General features: G+C 34.4%; 1 long non-coding RNA gene across 2 annotated transcripts in view; it reads left to right on the top strand.

Moving 5' to 3' along the window:
- The window catches only part of LOC133089841 (uncharacterized), a 215,412-nt gene that overhangs the window by 168,836 nt on the left and 27,104 nt on the right, over window positions 1-19,472 (top strand). For both annotated transcript variants that reach the window (XR_009700749.1, XR_009700750.1), the window contains exon 4: window positions 14,330-14,415. This is a non-coding gene — a long non-coding RNA (uncharacterized LOC133089841). The remainder of the gene's footprint in view (window positions 1-14,329; window positions 14,416-19,472) is intronic.

The raw sequence follows: 19,472 nt of genomic DNA, 5'->3' as shown, positions 1-19,472 counted from the left end.
AACTCACAGATAATAGAGGAAAATCCAAACGTGCAAATTGTAAATTGTTTTTAATAAGTGTTTTAACAGATACTAGAAAACTAATGCATTTGGAAAGCAGTGCTCAGGCAAATTTAAAATGAATGTCAGGCACTCACAGGAGTATCCTGCCTCTCATGATCTAATTATAAGGGTCATATTTTCTCATGATTTAGCAGTTTTAATGATTGTGCCAATATTTCGACTACCAAGAGACCTCCCTCTTTGTATTTCTGCAATCAAGGATATAAGACCTGACACAATAGTACTTTTGCAACCCAAATTTTAGTGAGAGTTTTCTTGAGGAACTACTACTACTGTTGCTGCTACTAACACACACACACACACACACACACACACACACACACACACACACAAATCCTTATTTTAGGAGAGAAAGTCACACTGCTTTAACTGAGGCATGGGTAACTTGTGTTAATTAAACAGTTCTGGGCATTCACTTGGGCAGTCTGAGAGCACTGTATCACACATTCACTGAGTCGTTGGGAGGCTAACCCACACTCCGGTCTGCCACCTTACCTAAAATCCTGAAAGCTAGTCTCCCTGAGGGCATTATTAGAACCCTAATATTTCTTTCTTATTAACTGACATTATAGGGGATTTTGTAGGAGACAAAGGGGAAGGAAATAAAGATGAAAGACTTCTGATATCCTTTCAGTAAGGGTTTGGTAAAGACATATAGGACACTAAGGGGAAGAAAAGAGAGTAAAGGACTATGTCCTTTGGATTCCACAAGCATGATATGCTGTCTGAAAATTAGATTTTTTTCTTGAAATAGACTATTATTAAATTATCTTCCACTAATTAAAGCCATACGTCACAAAAGGATGACACATGATTATAGATGTTTCTGAACAAGTGTGGTGGTGACAGCAAGTGCCTTGAATTATGCAGAAAAGAGTGGAAGAAAGCATGTGTGTTTGTGAGAATGTGTGTGTGTATAAAATTATCATCTAACTCAAAATGTGTGAGACCAGCTCCCATGCGAAGCAAATAGAGAGGCAGCCAATCCATGAGAGAGACTCAAAACACAGCTGTATCCATATAGTGGGCACTTTCTTGTGATTGAATTAGGGATTTTGATGTTTCCAATTAATCACTACACATTTAAGCAGGCCAATTCAGATTGCTTTGGTTTGTAATAATTAAACCAATGTTACAGCTATCTGGATGTTTGGCTTGTAGGTGTAAAACATCATTGTTATAGACCAGTTATTGAAATCTAATTCAGTTAGAATCTAGTTTCTTAATTTGGTGGACCCATATTTGAGAGACAATGAGAAAAGCATTTGGGGATATAAAGAATGAACCTATAAGCTTCTAGTATTCTTTACCCCTATTACTACATAATCAGATTCTCTTTGATAGTCAAGTTAGTAGAACAGAAATAGTAATTTATTCAATTAATATGTATTGAGGCATTGCTTTGGGTGAAAGAGATATAACAAAAAACAAGGCAAACAAATTTCCTTATTTTATGTAGCTTGTTTTCTACTTTGGGTGGGAGTGGATATATACAGATAATAAACACTTAACAGAAATAAACAATGAAAGGATAATGTGATGGATTTGAGAGAATAAGGATACCTAAGACTGGGAATGCATTTCTTATACTATTTCATTTAAGTGAGTACCAAATGCTGAACATAAAGTAACCCTGCAAAGATTTGTGTGAAGAGAATTCCACAGAGAGAGAACAGAAACATTCCACTGTGAGAATACTCTGGGGTTCCAATTGTTTATTCCTATGTAATAAACAATGTCAAAACTTAGTGGCTTGAAATATGAATTTTAATTTGCTCATGACTTTGTGGATGAAGAATACAGGATGGGCTCTGTATTGTGCACACCTCTGTTTTATGCGCTGTCACCTGTGGTGACTTAGTAGGGCTGGAAAATCTACTCACAAATCTGATAAATTTGTACTGGCTGATAGCTAGAAGCTTAGCTGGGGCTGCTGGCCTGGGGCCTCAATTCTTCCTCATGTGGATCTCTCCAAGGGCTTGCTTCAGCTTCCTCGCAGCATGATGGCTGGCATCTATGAGTGAGTGCTCCAAGAGACTGGAAGTGGAAGCGTCCAGTCTCTTAATGTATCACTTCTGCCATACTCAAAGTAGTCATAGAGCACATAGACTCAAGAAAAGTGGGTACAGACTACAATTGTTAATTATAGTAAGAGAAGTTTAAAGAATGTATGACTATCTTTAATCTGTCACAGTTAGCCTTTTGTCCAAAAATTATTTCCATTGCTCCCATATGCAATATACACTCACCCCTCTGCCAAAACCAAAAGTTGTATCCCAATACAGCATCAGGTTCAAGATAGGATCCAGGATTTCATATTCTAAATCAGGTTTAGGTGTTGAGGAGGCTTCTCACATGGAAGAGCAAGTTGGTGCTGGCTGCTGGCTAGGAGCTCAGCCAGACTAGTCCTCTCCATGAGGCCGCTTTTGCTTTCTTACAGCATGGTGGCTGACTTCCAAGAGTGAGCCTTCCAAGAAACATGAAGTGGAAGCTGCCAGTCTCTAGAGGCCTAGAGCAGAAACTGGCGTAGCAAAACTTCCAATATATCCCATTAGTCAAAGCAGTCACAGAGCCTACCCACTTTGATGGGAGGAGCATCAAGGAATTTGTGGCTTTCTTTAATTTGCATATCTGGTATTCTCAAAAGGCAGAAAGATGAATACTTAGGCAATATCCAGTACTGTCCTTTGTGTGCTTATAATTTAAAATTAAATCCCTTCAAGAAGGCAGAAAATGTAGATAGTGCTCTAAATGGTATCTGAGTACATACTAAAAGATACCTCTGAAAGCTATAAAATCACTTTGACCATGATAAATCCATCTGAGTGTCAGCCAACCTAATGGGCACAGAGGTCTTGCTTCTAGAGTACGAAAAGAAAAGGGCAAATGCATTAACCCCAAGTAGTCAGGAGCAAAAGGAGCAAAAGAGCAAATAAAACCTCAGTACTGAACTGAGAGCTGAAATTAGAGGGAATCAGCTTAAAGGTCCATTGGATGGACAGTGAGGCTAAAGATTACAGATTGGAGGTCAAGTTTAGCTGGGACACAACAGGAAGTGAGAACAAAGGGAGGACAATAAGGAACTCTTGTTCATTGTCATAAGCAGGAATGTGGTAACACCTTCCTAATATTGCCTCCTAGATCCTCTATGAATGTTTAGTTAGACTTGTTTTTAAAGTACGTGGTCAGAGCCAGAAGAAACAATGAATGATTTTCTTCCTCTGGACGTTAAGTGTAGATAATTATATATTGCTTACAGTAAAACATTTCTTCAAATATTATGTGGAAAAAGTAGATAACCAAAGTCCAAAATATTTACCTGTATTTTTTAGAATACAAGAGGAACTGATTTGATATGTTAGAGGATACTCTTTAAGTTTGCTTGTGAGACTTCCCTGATTGTTTTCTTGCGCACAGAAGTGTAAGACTGGAAAGAAGAAACACAAGCACCAAACAGTGAATAGAGCAATTTAGTTTTGAAAATGAGTATGACCAAGATTATTCTCATTTAGCTTCTTTGCAAGTGCAGAAAAGGATCTAGTTGGCTCTAACTCCTACTTATCCTTCAAGACAACTGCTTTTATTTCCTTTAGAAAACGTTCCTCGATGTCTTCCCATTCCTTCTAATCTGAGTTACAGATTTTCTATGTTCCTTTAATCAGCCTATGTCTAATATTATACTTTTCATGTTGTATTTAAGAATTATACTTAATTGTTTTTTCCCAGTATTATGAAAATGTGAGTATAGTAGCTGTTTCTTACTGTCGTAGATCTGCTCTGTCCAATATGGTAGCCGTTAAACACATCTGGCTATTATTTAGATTTAATTATAAAGTGTTTAAACTTACATTAAATTAAAATTCAATTCCTCAGCTGCACCGGCCACATTTCTGGTGCACAATAGCCCTGTGTGGCTAATGGCAACCACGTTGGAAGGTTTAGATAAAGAACATGCCCATGTTCATAACAATTCTATTGGAAAGTGCTGCTCAAGATTTTTAATAATTTTTATAGAATAAAAGAAAAATGTCTATGACTCAACATTATTACCATCATTTGGCCCTCATGGGGGAAATTGTGCATGTCTACACAAACATTTTATACATATATTAAACTTCAGTTTTCTTGGCATGATATTAATAGCTGTTCATGAAATATAAATTAAAACTTGGACATACTAAATAGAAGCATTTTAATTCACAGAAATGGTTAATGGTCACATATAAATGTAAATTCTATTTGTTCCTAAAATTATTTGGACAGTCTGGCTTGATTAGTCCCTGAGATAAACTCTTAAACTCTTTCATGGGCCGTATTGAGGACCCATACTGTGGAAAATGGAGTGGGTAAGAGGGTGGATCTGTATAAATCATCATTCCAAACCTGAATTTAAGTTATACTGAAAGATGCCTTGTATTTTTTATAATAATTAGCTTTAAGGTATAGAATGCTTTCAAGAAGCAATCAGAGAGACAGTGATATAATGAAAACTGCTTGGAGTTCCAAAAGTGCTTTTCAGACACAAAGAGATCTGAGTCATATTAAATAGACACAAGAATCAGCAACTAAGTGAAATAATTTTCTAAGGTCTTATTTTAACTGTTTGGAAAATTACAGAAATGATCTTATAAGTTGTTGTTCTCTTCATTGACCCAATAAATAGGGTAATAATTTTAAAACGGTTGAAGAAGTGTGCTCATTAGTCCTTAGTGGAACCTGTGCTCTTGCTCAGTGACTGTCCAGATTTATGCATTTTGCTTATTCAGCTGGAAAAGCATCCCAGACCTTCAATTCTAAATGAAGAGGAGAGAGAAAACCCCTATGCCCTGGAAAATATGAGAGAAAGAAAATTAAATATTGACTGAAGAGGAAAATTTCTAATTGGATGGGAAGTTATTTCACTGTGGAATAGAAAATGAGACCATATCTCAAAATGGTTTCAGATAAATGAGCATTTACTAGTCATATTTTTCCGTTATGGATTGCCATGTATGGCAGGGTAAACTTTTCATTTTCCCTATATAGGTATTCCTATATTACATGCTTTCTCATCTCCACTATTATTTTATAAGTAGACTAAACAGCATACTCCTGGTTAAATGCATACAAAGTAACTGTCTCTAACTGTAATAATTATGCAAGCACAGTTTATTGCTTTTGCTTACAATTGACTAAAACTCATATATCCAGGTCTTTATTTTACCTTATGTAGTCTTAATCCTTATTGTTTCTTAATTTCACCTTTTATAGCCTGACTCCTTATGCAATGCTCTTTCATATCTACCCCTATAAATTTTAGGCCCTCCCTTCTGAGCTACAAAGTAGTCTTTAGCTGTACTGAGGTATTTTATTCCTTGCTTAGATGATATGATGTGAGTATTTGGGTGTTGGAATAATAATCTGAAGAGCTTCTAGAGTAAAAACAAACAAAAAAAATCCATGCATTGTAGTTTATCTTGACATAAAATCCAAGTCTTATCTTTTGGGAACAACAATATACATAATGGGAATAAAAACAGGAGCTTTTGTTCTATTCTTTGTACCAAGATTATTATATATTAAATTTTTATTTTATGTGTTAAAATTTTTAATCTGCCTGAGCACTATGAGATCTCTAATTTGGTCATTATTTTTAGTCAATTTGCATGATTACTATGGACTATACTCTATTACTAGGTCCAGAATTTTGGAATTTGACCTGCTTCCTTCCTACTTACTACTAGAGACTGAATCAGATTCTGCATTTATCACAGATGTCATAAAAATTTTAATTGATTTTTGCTATCATTTCATATTTTAAACATAGATGGATGGAATCTACCATGAAATCTTTTTGCTATAACAGTAGTCTTTCTCTGCTTGCAGCTCTCATCAAAAACTTTTCAAGGTCATTTTCTATTACAGGAAATTTGGAAGCACAGGTAATTGGACATTTGGATGGTGAACAGTTACTTTTTGGAAATAGAGGAGGCCTTTTTACTGGAGAGGGAGCCTATGAAGTTGTCAGTGTTTGAGAACAGCAGAGTAGCTCTTGAATCTATTTTCAAACTGCAGTTTCAGTGACCTTTCTGAAGCACAAATAAAATGTGAGCATATCACTACTCTACTTAAAAACTTTCATGGATTCCTAGAACCCCTAGAATAAAGTCCAAATTCCACAGCATGTTTTTCAAGTTTAAAATGCATTTCCTAATTATTTCTCCAGCTAAGTATCCTACTACTCCCTGCGTCTTCTTTGCTGTTCATTCCACAATAAGCAACTTGCAGTTTCCAAATCACCATACTGGTTTGTTCTTAGGTCTTTGCATGTATGCTTTTCCCACTGCCTTAACAACTCACCCACCATGTCCTCTCCCCATCCCCAAGCATGCACCTAGCTTCTGCTCTTTTGTTTGATTTTCAAATATCTGCTCAACCTTTTTTTATTTCCCCCTTTGTGATGAACTCTCTGACCACTGTTTCCTCTATACTCAACTAAATAACTAAAGTTGCCTCCTTATGAACCTGGAATGGGTAAAGAGGAAGGAAAAAGGAATGTTTTTAATCAAAATATAAAATAAATGTTTATCATTATTGCATCTAGATAATCTATGATTGCTGCCAAATAATTTGATCATGGGCTATCTATGAGGCACTCTTCCTTTTATCTCCTTCCTCAGCTACTCCATGTTTTCTGCCAAGGAAGCTGTTGTCGTATTATATTTGTGGTAGATAGAGAGACATACTGCCCACGTCTTCTTCAAAGAAGGACTTGCTGTCCGGCTTCAGGGTGTGTGGTCAACACACAGCCTCTATTTGTGAGCTTCTTCAAGATATACCTTAGCTGCAGAAAGTCACCTTGCCTGAAGTCATACCTTTTCCGGGGTCAGCCTATCTGGTGACTGATTGAGATCTGGCTATAAAGGCCCAGCCATTTTATTCAGATAACTGTGCACCAAGGAAAGGGGGCTAACCAAATTAGGAAACTGAGGACAAGACTGCCTGGAGTAGAGGCATAGGAATGGACATACGAGAGTGGGCACAATGTTCATCGTCACCAGAAAGCATTCACCACAGACGAGGCTGTAAACTTCCAGTGGACAAAATGGACTGTCAGATGACGTCAGTTTGTGCCTGTAATCTATCTCCCATGGCCCGCACAATGGACACAAGTGTTAAGTGGCTACAGTGGTGGTTTTAGAGGCTGTGTGTGAAGCAAATAGCACTTATCCACTAAATTTCATCTACCAAGAGTCAACATCAGATACTAATACTGAGTCTTTGATAGGTACTAATGATTGAGGAGACAGACTGGTCACTTGGCGTCAAGTTAATGACTGTTCTCCTTACATCCTGGAAGGAGAATCATCAGAAGAATAGACACATATTCTCTCAGTAGGTTTGCCTTTCTTGCCCACAAGCTCTCAGCCAGCAGTATTATTTGAGTGCTTACAGAGTATTTTAATGACTGGCACTGGATCCCACATAACGTCATGTCAGATAAGGTGACCCACTTTATACAAAGGAGGGCAGAAATGAGCCCATCACATACGATACCACCCAAGCTGCCAGCATGATAGAGCACTGAAAAGGTTTACTGAAGACCCAACTGGAGGGACAGCCTGGTGGCAATATTATGGGGTGTTATAATTCAGTGTGCAGTATATGCGTTGAATTAAAGACTTTTATTTGGCTCTGCACTTGCATAGAAAGAATACATGGCTTCAAGAACCAGGAAGAAAATAGGAGTTGTCCCCCTACCTTCACTCCCGGTAACTCACCAAGTGTTTTTATGATGGATATGGTAGATATGGAGATGAGCAGCCCACACCTCCCTTTAACTAAAGACTTGGCTGTCCAGACAGTGAGAATACCTTCAGAGGCAGTTTCCATCTGTCAGATCCTCAGGGACTGCCCAGCTACAGAGATCACCTTTGCCCAACATTACAGGATTTCTTGTGCTGCCTGCATCTGGTGACTGACTAAAGCTGGAGTACAAAGGCCTGGCCGCATCACCTCCAGGTAGGACACTTTGATGGTCAGTACTTGCTCCAAAGCTCTCTACTGAGGCCAAGGCTTTGATGGTCCTGTATTGTAGTTCAACTTCCTCCACTGCCCAGTTCCGTTACCCCTCCCCTTCATTTCACAGATGTTAATCCCTATTAAACAACTTGCACCCCCAAATTCTGTCTTAGCATCTGCATCTGGAGAACCCAGCTTGTGACAGTATTATAAATGTAGCTTTTTACCTTTTGTAGAAACAGTGCAGTTGTGAAGCTGGAATCATGTCCTCTTTACCATTTTATCTACAGAAACTGTCACAGTGTTTGGTACAACATATATTCTCAGTGAATATGGAAAGAATTAAAAAAATTGAAATATGTATGAAAGATAGGAAACATGTAACTGCTACAGAGTAATACTTAAATTAGAATCCTAAAAAATTACGTTATGTTGGTTCAAATAAAAAATAACTTTCAAAATTATAGCATATTACATAACCTACTTTATATATAGATGTGGGTTACTCCATAATTTTTTAATCTGTAATCTAATTGGATTGATAATAGATCTCTCTAAAATTTCATGATGCTTCAATGATAACTCTGCTGTTTTCTCTAAGGTCATTTATATCTCTAAGTAGTTAGGGGAAAGGAATATCTAAAATGAATCCACAAATGGAAAAGGATATAAGATCACTTTAAGTTTCTGCTTTAAATTTTTGTTACATTTTCTTCTTTTGAAATACTTAAGTTTTGGGTATATTTTATTTTGTTTAGCAAAGAAAACAGTATCTTCTGTCTCTGTCAGCAAACACGAATTTTTGCATTGGATTTGAATTTGTTTTAAATGTAATTCTGCATGGTATAGCTCACTATAGCAAAGTTGCTTCATAGTAGGGAAAGGCAAGTACTGTGATACTTTGTTAATTTATGATAAATTTCTCATAAGACTAGTGGTTCATACATTTTCCCAATATAATCTCATAAAAAATAAACATTTTATGACAAGTACAAGAAATATCTTTTTTTTTTACTTTTGTGTTTAAAAAAATAGAAGAGGGCCTCATTTGATTTCATGAGTGAATAGTTAAATTTTTCATCTACTAGAATTCTGTATAATTTTGTAATAAAAGTTCTTGTTTTGAAGAAAGTCACTGTTAAAGTATATATTTAATCATTTAATTAAAAGTGTTTGCATAGGACATAAACTTTTAAACTGCACTATCAGTATCAAAATGCTAATATTAAAAATAAGTTATCACACAAGCAGCATAACTAAAGGATACATCTGGTTAAAATTACAGGAAAGGACAATTATCTTAATTCATTATGGTTTTTGTGGAATAAAATCAAGTGTTTCTTTAAAGCATGTATTATATACTTACATTATGGGGATATTTTGGAAGTTGAAGACATAATCCTGACCCTTAAGAACATTATAGTTTGGCATGATGGCTTCACAATACAGGGAAAGGGCACACTTTAGGAGTCAAGAATACTAGGGATAAAATCTTGACTCAGACAATTCCTAGCTATAATATTTTAGGCAAGTTGCATTTTTCTAAGGCTCAGAGTCTTCACCTGAAAAAATCAGGATGAAATACCTACCTATCAGAATTATTGCTATGGTTCTTCTCATCCTCTTTTGTAGGCTTCCCTGTGATGACCTGTAATCCAAATGAGAGGGTTTGTTCCATAAACGTCTATTCTTGGTCCATTATTTTTCCTCTCTCTTCACATTTCTGTGTGCTGATTCCACCACTCACAACATTTTTACTACTACATATTTACTGATGAATACCAAGGTTAAGTCATCAGGAGGTCTCCCCTAAGTCGAAGCTTCTTTCCGACTGGATGTATTCACTTGGTTGATCTCACAGGCGTTTCACACTGAATCTGCATAATTCAGTTCCTCATTTTCTGCTATGCTTCACTCTCAAACTTTTTCTCCCTACTACCAATGTCTTCATCATCACTTTACCAGGAAAATCTATCCAGATGGAACTTTATCCCTGACAGTTCTCTTAACTCTACTCATGAAACATGCTTTAATGGAATATGAAGGTGCCATTCATCATTATAGTCACCCTCGTAAACTAGAAATCAGACCATCACACTTCAGGTTAAAACTTCCAAAATGTCCTGCTTCCCAGAGTACATTTCTTGTCTTAGTTGGGCATATAAGGCCTTAAATGAGCTGGTCCCTACTTACATCAACAATTCTATACATTTTTCCTCTCTCTTTTGCAATCCAGTAGCATGAAGTTTTTAGAATTAGCTTGTTTCTTATTACTGGTCATCTTGTTTCATACCTCTACGTATGCCTATGCTTTTTCTTCTGCTTAGAATATTTTTCCAGTATTCTCTGGGTTTCAGTTAAAGAGTCTTTTCACTCAGAAGGCCTTCTCTGAATCTCCAAGTTAAGTTTAGCTCTCCGCTTTTTAACACCTATCACATTTTAATAGAATTATTTGCTTATATACCTACCCTCACCCAACCCTCAACAGACGTGGTTGTGGTGTTTGAAGGGCAGTTTTTTGTCTCTTTTATTTTATGTCCGCTCAGCATCTAGCAAACTGCCCAGCAGTAATTGGTGGCACTAGGCTGTTCAGTAGTTGGTAGCATTCAGACTCCAAAAAATAATAGAGTTAGAAGCAGCTGAGGTGAGTGGCTTTATCCAACTCCATCACCATTAATTTCTCTCAAAAATCACCCCAATAAATATTCAATATGTCAACTTAGTAAAAAACGGTTTTCACTAGACAATAGTAGATTTTAGATAAATTCCTTAGCCTTCAACTTCCAACCAGAATGTCACCTAAGCCCTTTGGATCTACGAATTGTGGCGATGTCATTGAATATTGATTAAGATACTTACTTAAAGTAAAACCAAAATGCTTTAGTTGCTTTTTAATGAAATGGTTAGCTGCTTTTATTATAATTATTATCATACTGAGATTTACCATTGTTTCAAATCACAAATTACTTTTAATTACAAATTTTTAAAGGCAAGGAATAGACCCTGTAAAAATGGTAAGAAATTATTCCACAATTATCTGTTTGAGGCAACTTAATTTCTGAAGATATTTCCTCTTTATTATTTAAATAATGCTCCACCACCATCAAAATGCTCTATCATTTACAGATATGACAGTAAGAACAAAATGGAAGAAAAATGAGTACTTTTACAACCTTACAACTCTAAACTTAAATTACTTTCTGCTAACCTTACCATTTATTTATTCATATTTTGGTTCAATTAAACTTTGTTCTAGAAAAAATTTAATAAACATCCATTACTATAATCTTAAATAAAATGTTTAAATTCATATTATTTGAATCAAAATCTGTTTTGGTTCAATATGGCTGGGTGTAAACAAGGGAATAAAAATAGCCTTTATTCTTTTTTTTTTTTAGTTGCTTTTTAATGTTTCATCAAAGAAAAGTTTTCAGTGCCTCAATACTTTCCAATGGGTTATTTACTCTGCTAAATAAGAGTATCTTTACAAAGCCTGCTGCAATTTTTTTAATAGTCCTAAATGGACTAACAACTTGCATTGAGCCCATCTTCTTCAGCTTTTGTTAAGAAGATACCTATTTGCAGAAGGACAGGGATCACCAAAGATGTGATTCATGCACCTCAAGACTCCAATTATAAGAAGGTATCAAATAGAATCACCAAATCAATTACTTGGAAAAAAAGAACAAAATAATTTTAACGGCAGGAAGGAACAAAGAAAGGAAGTAATTATTATGGTCCTATAGCACTTATCTTGATTTTAAAGAACAATTCATTAGCGTTGTGAGACAGCGTGCCTTGTTTACCTTACTATTAATGAGAACATCTTAATGTGTTCTGAATTTCTGCCAAAGAACACAGTCTTAGTGATACTGAAACAAATGACCATTTAGTGACATAAATGATACTATTGAAGGCACAGTTTTTTGGTTTCAACAAACAAATCATTATAGTTGATCACAAAAATCATAATTGAAGTGTTTATTCATAATTTTGATTATTTCTTACTGAAAACATTAGTTCCTAGTTAAACTTTTAGATATAAGATTCATCAACAACTATGCTTTTTGAAACCTAGGCTTATATATATTAAAAATGAAGATGAGACCACTTGTTTAAAAAAAACAAGAAATTATACTGTATAACATGGCATGATTTCAAACTTACTTCATTACTAAAAAACAAAAACATATGATTTCAAATGTCAAGCGTTGGATGTATGAACGAGCTTCCCATAATCCATCATCCAAAATAAACTACATTATTTAGGAACTTTATGAAGGTAGACAAGCTAAAATTATGCTTCATAAATGAAAGGGTTTACACTAAAGTTAAAGTTTTAATCTGTCATGAACTCAAAATGACATTTTAAAGATGTGTATGTGGGCTATTGCTTCTTATTTAGTGCTGTCAAAGTGGCTTCATATTTTCAAGCTCTGCTCTCAAGGCTTACTCCAGTTTTTATTAAAATCACCTGGCCAGTTAAATAAAATTGATGGGAATTTATATAAACAGTATTGATGAGGGAAGGAGAAAGTCATTGAGCAATATGTACAGGGTGATCTTATGTGGAGGGAGATGGTAAACATATATGCATATATAACATGAATTAAAGGAAGCTTTCATATTATATGTCACATATGTCCATGGTGTTTGAATTTTTTAAAAATGTTCATCCTAAATTACTTGTGAAATTAGGAAAAACCTATATTTTTTTTAAAAAAGAAAGTTCTGTAATATGTAAGTACTAATACTCTTCTTAGTGAGCTTTCCTTGGTACCTTCTCTAAAATTCACCTGCTTTACATATTCCTCCTTCCCTGATTCATTTTTTTCTCCTTAGAACGATGCACCACTGAAAATAATACACATTTTGCTTTTTTATAATGTTCATTTTCTGGCTTCTATTAAGAATATAACTCCAGGAAGGTAGAGATTTTTATCTGCTTGTTCACTGCTGAATCTCTAGCGCCAAAACATTGACCTATAAAAAGTGGGTGCTTAATGAATGAATATGTATAGTTTTATTCATTAATTTATTCTAAATACATACATGTGCATACTAATATATACATATTTATATTAAATAGAAAAAGTCATGTTCTCCTACTTTTTTTCTAGTCCACTACCTGCCTTTTAAAGAAGGGAAAAAAAGAGATACAGAAAACAAGAATTTCCAAACCTCATGAAGAATGCTCTCTGTTTATGTAAATAACTTCTGTTTTTATGACACATGACAAAATTGAAAGACTACTCTATGAGAACATTTGAAAAGTAATCTTTGAAACAACACAAGAACAAATGAGGCATTTGATATATTTATGATTGTGGGCATAATTGTTGCTGCCGAGTATGAATATATCTGAGTTTTCAAAATACATTTCATTTCTATTACAGTATTTGAAAATAAAGCAACTTTCCATGATGCTGTTTGTGTCCTGCTGAGGACAAATGTGTACCCAGAATAAAAAATATGTCAGACATCAGGAAAGTTGTCCTTTGTCAGAATCGTGAGGCTTTTGAATTTAAACTATGAAGGTAGTTGATTCACAAATACTCTTTATCTGCCTACAGAATGAAAAGGTTGTGATGAAGGTTGTGATTCTTGAAGTTAGAATCACAGGCTTACCATTATATACGCATATGAAGAAGATGCTACCTGGTTATCTGTCCTTGCTAGAGCATATAATTTGAACAGTTTATTGAAAAGTTATTAAGAACCAACTATGTATAAGACACCGTGGTAAGTCCTAGGGAGGAATACAAAGATGAGCATCATATGGTCCTTCCCAGTAATACCATCACCACCGTCCACAACAGCTGCCATTTTTTGAGCACCTTTCGTGTACCAGACACTATATGAGCCATGTTATTTTTTGCACATGATGACTATTTCTTGAAATATCCCTTTTGGACAATGTATTGTAATCATCATTTTACAGAAGAAGAATTTGAGATTCAGAGAGGTTAGGTAATTCATTTCAAAATTATCTGATATTAATCACCTCTTGGAGTATGTGCCTATTTATATGAGAACTGTTTCCTCACCTGTAACAGATATTATTTATGCTTGCCATGTTTATAATATGTGGTCCTTTCTCAGCTACAATTCGTTGGAGTAGGAATAGACACTAGAATTCATCTAGACTATTAATATTCTCTTAGGAATTTGAAATTGGGATTGAGAGAGTCGAATTCATTTGACCAGACTACTTAAACTCACCTTAAATAAAGTCAGGATCTGTTGGTTGACTCTTCATCCGCAGGAAGAAGCAGAAAGTGCCTATCTGTAAGGAGAAGAAAAGGAGAGGCGAGCTACCTTTTGAGAGTATTTTAATTTCCTTTGGTCAAGGTAAGGTACGTTTGATTATTGGCAACTTTCTTATTTTGAGAAAGATCTAAGATCTAAGTTCAAAAAACACCTGCAACCATGTGGTAATAATTTGCTAGTATACAAATCAAGCTTCCACTCTAGTGTGGTATTGCTTTTATGTCTAATTATTAATAATTTTAATAAGAAGTTAATTTATTTAATGTGCCCACTCATTTTTCTCTATGCTGATACATGTTCTTCATGATTACCAGTTTCCCTTTTACATTTTGCCACATAAAGGCATTCATGGACACTGAAGAGATCATTATATATCAAATTTTGATCCTTCTTTGGGTGTATAATTTTAATATTATGTCATTTTTGATTCAACACTATCGTATATGTAACTTACCCATTCTCTTATGAAACAAAGAAATTTTTACAATGCTGAACCTAAGGATCTATAGAAATTATTGGCTAAAAGATATATTAAGAAAGATGCATTTAGAAGGTGTAAATAGCCATGTGTTTCTGTTGACTGGGAAATTTAATGCACAAAAAAACTTCTAAACTGCAGTTCTGTTGCAGATACATTCTCGTAACACATATGGGAGAAAGTGGTGCAGTTGAAACACTACCACTACTACCTGTCGCTTACTGCTGTTGCTGCTGCTACTGCTACTACTAAAATTACTGCTAGCACCACCACCACCAAACCCACCACTACTGCTATGGCTAACACAATAATACTCATCTCTGTCAGCACTGTTACAAAAATTAACTCAGAGCTCTGGACACCAAATCAGACATTAGTTCATGCAGTTCATATTTAAAGTTGGTAATCTATTGTCTTTGATTTGGGCAAGTCATTGAAATTATTTGAGAGAAATCTTCCTTATTAGTATAATTTCAAAAGTTTTATAACAATTAAATGAGATGAAGCCCATGAAAGTGCTTTCTGAAATGTACACATTTAATTATTTTATACATTTAATTATTTATACTATGCTCTAAGTAAATGCTTACCATTGGGGTTATTAACTTTAATTAATAGTAAGGAAAGTTACACTCATGATAATTGGGAAGTCATATACTAATCATATAATTTGTCCTGCAGTAATCGGTTATGAACAGAAATGTCTACCATTTCTATCTTCCAGTGTATTTATTTTTCACTCACTAAAATGGTTAGGCAATCACTCTGAAAATATATAGAATAACTACTATTATTTCAGTAACTTCTACACATGTGTGGCACATTTGAATTTCCATCTCTACCAGTATACTCAAAGTCAACATTTGGTGTAATGGATCCCTGAGTTTCTTCAATACGTTTCACATCTAGCCACATGAAATGAATAGCTCTGTTCCGTAATTAATGATGTAATATACTCCTTTTAAATAAGGATTTTATCAACCTATATAACTAATGACAGCGTCACCTAAATGACCAGTTGGCATCATTAAATTTACCAACTACTGTGCTATCATCAATTGCAATTAAATCCTAAGTATGTTTCTCATCAACATGTAAACACATTTTCTAATTGGGAAGTACCATCATGAGTAAATTTAATGGTGCCAAGTTGACCATTTAAGAGATTTAGTATAGTGAGAAATCATTTGGCTTTGAAGGTAGTATTCCTTTTTCTATCCCTCACATTTGTTGCACTTGGGAATATCCATTTGATAAAGATTGTTAGAGAAACTAATACTGGCCCCATATAAAGCAAGTTTACTACATTTAGCAGTGATCATAGGTATCTTTTGGGATGGTGTGTTAGCATAGCAGCTGAATTGAAGTTATGAAACCCCAAAAGGAGATACTAGATAGTCAGCATGTGTAGGTGGGACAAATAAAATTATCAGGAGTTTGAGCTGATCCTGGAGAATTTTTTTCCCTATGAAGTATCAAAAAAAATTTGGATAGCCATCCAGCCTTTTCTTATTTGCTTGTTTACCTTCAGCACCTAGAATACTGTCAAACATGTAGCAGAGGTTTGTTGAATGAATGAACCACAGAAGTAGCTCAGTGACAGTATCATCTTCTTGTTTGGACATCTAAGCAGAGGATTGTCAATAAAAATAACAGCATCTAATACTTACTGAGCTAATTATGTTCTGAGGACTGGAAGAAGAACTTTTCACATGTCTTATACTTTGATGCTCACAATAATCAAAAATGGAATCAGCCAGGATTTTGGACAGAAACCGTTTCATATATATATATATATATTGTGTTCATCACAGACTTTATTATTCCCATATTCAGATACATGAATTATGAACCAAGTAGTTTAGGTAACTTGCTCATGATCATAGAGCTAGCATGCAGTGAAGCAGGGATTCAAATCTAGGTGTATTCATAGATTAATATACTAGGATAAGCAGTAGAAAGAAAAACATGAACATTTCAAAATTTCAGGGGCTTATATTACCAAATGGTAAGTTGTCTTCCTCATTCTGGAATAGCCACAGCCTGGAGTATTTAGGTCACAGTGGAGAGGAAAAAAGAATAGCTCATGGATCACAGTCATACAGATCATGATGCGAGTCACAGAGGTCCACAAAAATGGTATTTTCAGAGAGGGATACTTCCGTTGTGAGGGAAAAGGGGGCTCCTGGTTAGAAAAATAAATGATTTTCCATTGACCAGGATAATTATTTTTCATCCTTCATATATTTGCCAAGACATATTATCTCCTTCTTGACTGTCAAAACTAGACTACATATCTCTTCTATTCTTGTACTCAAGCCCATCATGATAAACATAAAAATCTATTCTACTTGCTTGTTGCTATCTGTATGCCTTACAAACTAAGTTCCTTGAGGGCAGAGACTTTACTTTGATAATATAATAGCACAAAGACTGGCACAAAATATAATGATAATAGAAATTGATCTTCATTTTAATTGGATATATTTTGTAGGCACTGTGCTGATAAATTTTTATGTGGATTATCACATTTATTCCTGATAATAACTTTGAATAAGTTACTATTATTATCACCATTTTACATAGAGGAAAATTTGAGACTTTGGGAGGGCATGAAGCTCAAGGTTATGACTAAAGTGTGTTAGAGCTGGCATTTGAATACAAACAGGCTGACATTAGAGTGTTTATTTTTAATACGATGCTAAACCGGCATTCTTTCAGCTTTAAGAAACGTGAAAATTATATGACATAAATCTGAAACATTTCATTTTGTTTTATGAAAGCTTTAATCATGAAAATTTATTGTTTATTCAAAGAAGAGAACTTGATTAGCTCTAAAAAATGTTGGCTAATGGCATCTGTGTAGACAAAATGAAGAAAGAAAACAATTATTTGCAAAATATAGGAGAGGAAAACAAAGTAACATGGAAAGCAGTTACTTTTTTTTAAAGTTTAACTATGTCAGTCACTGTGCTGGAAATTTAAACATATATTATTTCCCCATATCTTCCCAACAGAACTGTTTAACTAAATGATGGCTAAATTGATGCTGAGGTAGACATAGTAATGAGTCTAAAACAACAGAGTTTTTAAAAGATGCCATTGTTATTATAATCATAATATATTCACTATACCATACTAGTTATGGAAGTATAAGATACATTTATATGCAGAGCTCAAATGGAATAGATAATTTCACTTTATACCAGAATGTTAGATAACAAATGCAGATAGTAAGTCTTACTGTGTTTTGGCCAAAATATTTTATAGATAATGTGTATATATCCATAATCATGTATTTAGAAGCTCTATTTATCAAAGAGTTAAAGTATTAATAGATATGTTTGCAGTGACAATGATCATTCATCTCCAGGTATAGGCTTAGCAAAAATCTTAACATTTTTATCTCACTTAAATTGTAAACATATGAGATAGTTATCTTAAGATAACTGTGACTACAGACAAAATAATTTGGATGAATAACCCGTACATCATGAAATATACTAACACTAGTTTTGATTCATAAATAAATTCCTCTCTTGGAATGTTCTATGGCATTGCTATAGATTTACAACTCCTTTTCAATTCACCATTATCAGATAATGAAATCAAACTAACTGGATCTTTGGATTATTTTGGTAGCATTTTACCACAATGATGTTGAAAATTTTGTAGAAGCTTTTAAAATTGATTTAATTTAATTGGAGGTATTAAAATTAGAATTTAATTTTTTCAATTGATAAGATATATTGAAACAGAAATACAGAAAGATTTATGTTATGATGCTAGATAGATTTATGATGCTAGATGCATCTAGCACACAATTTTAAAATGAAAAAGGGAGGTGAATAATATTTTTACTGAATACTGTATATTATGAAAAAATATATAGATAATATTTAGATCCAGGGGCATAAGTTGATCATTCACACATAATATGTGGCCCATACCTATTCAGATATCTTGTGGCTGGTTTGAAAATTCCACAAATATTCATTTTCCTAGTCTTTAAAAAAATTCAGAATCTATTAAAACTCTCTGTGGTGGAATTGCCAAAAGCTTTCTATAGCTTTTGATATTAAAGTATCCTAAACTTTAGACTTTAATACATGTCCTATTTACATCTACAAATTGTCCGATTATTGCATAACACAAATGCCATAATACCAGACACGTCTTGACAAATGCTAAGCCTCAGAAAATTTTTTTCTACCCATTGTTGGTTTCACGAGGCAATGTACACTCTAAGTTTTATTCAGATTAAATATTGTCACTGTTCTATTTTATAAAAATAGAACATAGTGCCAGCTACTAACAGCTATCGATACTTTTAGGGTTAGGCCTCTCTCATAAGAACATAACACTACAGTTCTTATTTTTAAAAATAGCTGTCATGGATATAGAAAACTCTCTGCCTTCCTTTGTAAATAGACTCTGAGTTCCTAATGGCCTAACCTTGGTTTATATAAGGACTCTCAGTTTCAGATGCTTCCATAAGACTGGCAGGTAATGGTAATAAACAAGTGAAATGGCCAAGTATTAGAGAACATGGGGAAAGGGGAGTAAGTGTGGGTGACCATAGCAAATTGAAAAGCTACTTATTTGTTAAAAAGGGCATGCCATCATTCTACTGCAGTCAATTTTGTTATTGAAAGAATTT

This window comes from Eubalaena glacialis, chromosome 4 (genome assembly GCF_028564815.1).
Source record: "Eubalaena glacialis isolate mEubGla1 chromosome 4, mEubGla1.1.hap2.+ XY, whole genome shotgun sequence".
Classification (NCBI taxonomy): domain Eukaryota; kingdom Metazoa; phylum Chordata; class Mammalia; order Artiodactyla; family Balaenidae; genus Eubalaena; species Eubalaena glacialis.
Note: the sequence above shows the minus strand (reverse complement) of the source record. Positions and strands in the feature narration are given on the sequence as shown.